The 4064-nt window shown below is 38.8% G+C and overlaps 1 long non-coding RNA gene across 1 annotated transcript; it reads left to right on the forward strand.

Annotated features, from left to right (window-relative positions):
- Positions 1-936: 936 nt before the first annotated feature.
- LOC104418356 lies at positions 937-1379 on the forward strand. Its single transcript, XR_005547664.1, has 3 exons — positions 937-971; positions 1069-1148; positions 1270-1379. It is a non-coding gene; the product is annotated as an uncharacterized LOC104418356 (long non-coding RNA).
- Positions 1380-4064: the final 2685 nt, after the last annotated feature.

The following is a 4064-nucleotide window of genomic DNA, read 5'->3' on the forward strand; positions in this document are numbered from 1 at the left end:
AGGCATCCAATCTCCGGATTGAGGTAAGGGAAATGTGGATCCTGATTTTTTCATTCTCCCAAATCATACGTGTCCAGTCACAGTAAAAAAATAGGTGTTCAACGGTCTCAGGAGTATGCTGATCACAGAGGGTGCAGTAAGGGCTTGGAATGATGTGTCTCGAGTAGAGATTAGCTTTAGTAGCGAGGGCATTTTTACATGCTAACCATAAGAAAAACCCGAATTTTGGAGCAACTTCCAAATGCCAGATTTTTTTCCAGAGTTGATGGGGAGGCTGATAAGATGATGAAGCATTGGTAGGGGGGAGTTGTTGCTGGGCTAATAAGAAATAATAGCAACTTTTAACAGTATATAACCCAGAGGATGTGGCAGTCCAAATCAATTGATCAGAACAAAGGGAAGGATTTATAGGGGTGTGTAATATTGCTGTGCTAACCTGTTCAGGGAAGAAATGAGATATAATATCCTGTTTCCACGTTGCCGTAGATAAATCAATAAGTTCAGCAACTTTAATGGGTTCTCCTGCAGCAGCACGTCCTCCTAGTTGCCCAATTGACAACCAAAAATCTTTCCGGATATCAATTTGTGAACCATCCTTCACCATCCACCTAGTTTTAGGAAGAATAGCATCCCTGCCCTTTAAAAGACTACGCCACGCCCATGATGGTCTATATCCTGTATTAGCATACTGAAAAGAAGACCTTCTAAAATATAAACCCTGAAACAACAGACTCCATATTGCCTTGGGTTGCTGTAATAAACGCCACGCTTGTTTACCTAACATCGCTAGATTAAATGACATAAGATCTCTGAAGCCCATACCCCCGTCTGTTTTCGATTGTTTTATCTGTGACCATTTCATCCAATGTATACCAGAGTCACTGTGATTTTTGCTCCACCGAATGCGACATCTTTTGTTCCATTTGTCTACGAGAGAAAGGGGAGCATAAATAGAGACATTGCATACTGAGGTAAGGCTTGAACAACTGCTTTTAATAAAACCTCCTTTCCCCCTTTAGATAAGAAATTTTCCTTCCAACCAGCTAATTTCGCATTCAATTTCGCCAGGATCCAAGAAAACATCTCCCGTTTAGATCGCCCCCAATCTGATGGAATGCCCAAGTACTTACCATATCTTCGCACCACAGGTATTCTCAGTTCCCGTTGTAAGTTATCCTGTAGCTGTAGTGGGCAATTCGGACTGAAAAATATTGCTGATTTATTCCTGTTGAGAGTCTGACCAGTGGCATGGCAATACTGGTTTAATAGGTCAGAGAAGTTTTGACATTCAGATATAGAAGCTTTAAGGAAAAAGACAGCATCATCAGCAAAAAGTAAATGGGAGAGCTGTGGGCAAGCACGATTAAATTGGATCCCCTGTAAGTGTCCTAAACTGATAGCCTGGTGAATAACCGTTGATAACGCATTGGCCATTAAGATAAAGATGTAAGGGGATAGGGGGTCACCTTGGCGAAGTCCTCTAGAAGGTTTAAAAGATGGTAACAATTCTCCATTGAACCGAATAGTATAGGAAACAGTTGTGATGCATGCCATGAGGAGTTTTACCCATTTATCCGTGAAACCCAACTGATTTAAATAAGCACCAAGAAAATCCCATTCAACACGATCATAAGCTTTCTGCATGTCTGTCTTGAGGATGAGATTAAATTTTGTTGTAGATTTGGATCGGATCTTAAACTGGTGTAAGACCTCCTGAACCACCAGGATGTTATCCTGAATCTGTCTGCCACTAATAAAAGCTGCTTGTTCTGGATTAATTATGATAGGGAGCCAACACTTCAATCTATTAGCCATGACTTTGGAGATAATCTTGTATGCCATTTCATCTTCTTGGAGACTTCAATTTTAGGAAATGATATTGATTGATGACTAGACCGAGGGTCTTAGAATTCATCTCCTTGAGAAGCCATCACATCACGCAAAGAGATTGGACCGTGGAGAGATTAAAGTATTTTTCCTAGTATGTTCTGTAACTTGTTCCCAAAGACTTGGAAATTGAAATTTATTTAATGGTTAATGCTAATAACACTTTTAGCAAAGTCAGTTTGTTAGATCATATCATCTGTACTATATTAAGTCAAAAATACTTAATCTTCTCACTTATTTTTCTTTCAATTTTTACTAAAGCTTGCAAAATCATATGGAATAACAGTGGAGTGCGGAAAAGTAAAGTTCAAAACATGAATTTCAAAACCGTCCGTAACACCTGCTGTTGACTCCATCAACAAAATCTTGTCCACAAAAATGATATAAAAAAAAAAATCTAGTAATGAATTGCCTAAAATTTTAAGGGTTAATATCATAAAAAACCATAAAATTGGTATAATCAATGCCACATTTACCCTAAATTAATTTTCATATCATAAAGAATATCAAATTGGTACACTCGTACTATATTTGTTCCAAACTAATTTTTGCGTAACAAAAAAAATCCAAACTAGTACCATAACAAATCTACTCCTGTAAGCTTTCATTCAATGTCTCCATTGAACTACTAACGTGAAAGCACACACAACAAACAACTCGGATAATCGGCGTGTGATGTAGATGCGATTTGGAAATTCAACACAAATAGGTCTCCTAAATGATGTCATTTTGAGGAAGTCAAATTTGAAGAAAATGAATTGAGATTGACAAATTGAATAAAATTTGCTAATTTTGCCCCAAGAACTCCTCACCTTTCGAAAATTTGCTAAAATAACTCATTTCCCCTTAAAATTTTAATAGATTCATCATGAGTTTACCAATTTGGCAGTCATGATAAAATGCGATGGACAATGCGGTTTTATGATATCAATAACTATATCCAAAGGGTTGAGTTCCAAAAGGAAGTCATGCGGTAAATATGAAGTACCTAATCAAGCTCACTTCTACTATTTTTTTCTTTTGTTTAGTGGTGAAACTCTATAGAAACGGTCTTTTGATTCGGTTCTACTAAGATGCGTTGACACGAGGAAGGCAACTCAGCTAATGAAGGGGATATGTTGGCTACGACATGAACGGGCATTTGCTGGCAAGGAAGATTATTGAGTTTTGGGATGTTTCTGGTTGACAGGAGAAAAGGGTAGCATCCAGCATGTCCGATAATGCCAACGCGATAAGATTTATGGTGATAGGATAAGTTTTCCCCCGGATAAGCTACACCCAATTTCTAAGCCGTGGACTTTTTCATGTGGAGGATGGTCGATGCGATCCGCCCCATCAATCCCAATGCCTCGAACGGGACACCCTTTCTGTCCTTGTAACCGTTGACTATCTCACAAAATGGATAGAAGAAGGGTCATCCTACTCTAGTGTCACATCAAAAAATGTTGTTAAGTTCATGCGCCTAGTTCGAATTGCCAGCTATGGCGGCCACTTAAGGTCTCATCTGATCGACAATGAATCAGCTGAGTCTGATGAGAATATCAATTTCAACGCAAGCAAGCTCTTGTCCATGAATACCGGTTGCGGGCTCAGGGAAAATCCAAATAAGATGTGGAAAGTAGCGGACTTTTGTGAGGAGACTCCTGTTTCGGTTTCGATTCCAAGAAAGGTTCTGCAGGGAATGGGGAAAGGGGTTCCAATCGTGGAAGGTCTTGTTCAGAAAGTTTATTTTGTGTGTTAACCTGCCTCAATCACCCAAGTTTGATGTTTCCACTTGTATATAGCGATGAACGAGCGCAGAGAAAGGAAAAAAAAATTGGTAATCTAAGGTGAACTTTGGAGGTTATATCTATGCTATAATCAAAGCCAAATACTTAAGGAAAGCTAGTGTCCTGGGAGACTATTCTTGTCGTTGTTTATCTGAAATTTCGTTTTGTTGGGCTACAATAACTTCAGGTAGTAGCTTATTCTTTCATAATTTTAATGCAAGGATGGCAAGTTGGGTGTGCTGCTTACTTTCAATGAAAGTGATGATACCGAAAACAAGTTTTTGAAAATCACGAGTCATTTGAAGCGCTTTGTTAAAAGAGTTTAGAATTACGTCCATAATCAATTTTGAGAGATCCTGACGAGTGAGAACATTGACACCACATGCAGCTCCATTAAAGTAGAGCAAA

Source organism: Eucalyptus grandis, chromosome 11 (assembly GCF_016545825.1).
Source record: "Eucalyptus grandis isolate ANBG69807.140 chromosome 11, ASM1654582v1, whole genome shotgun sequence".
NCBI lineage: Eukaryota > Viridiplantae > Streptophyta > Magnoliopsida > Myrtales > Myrtaceae > Eucalyptus > Eucalyptus grandis.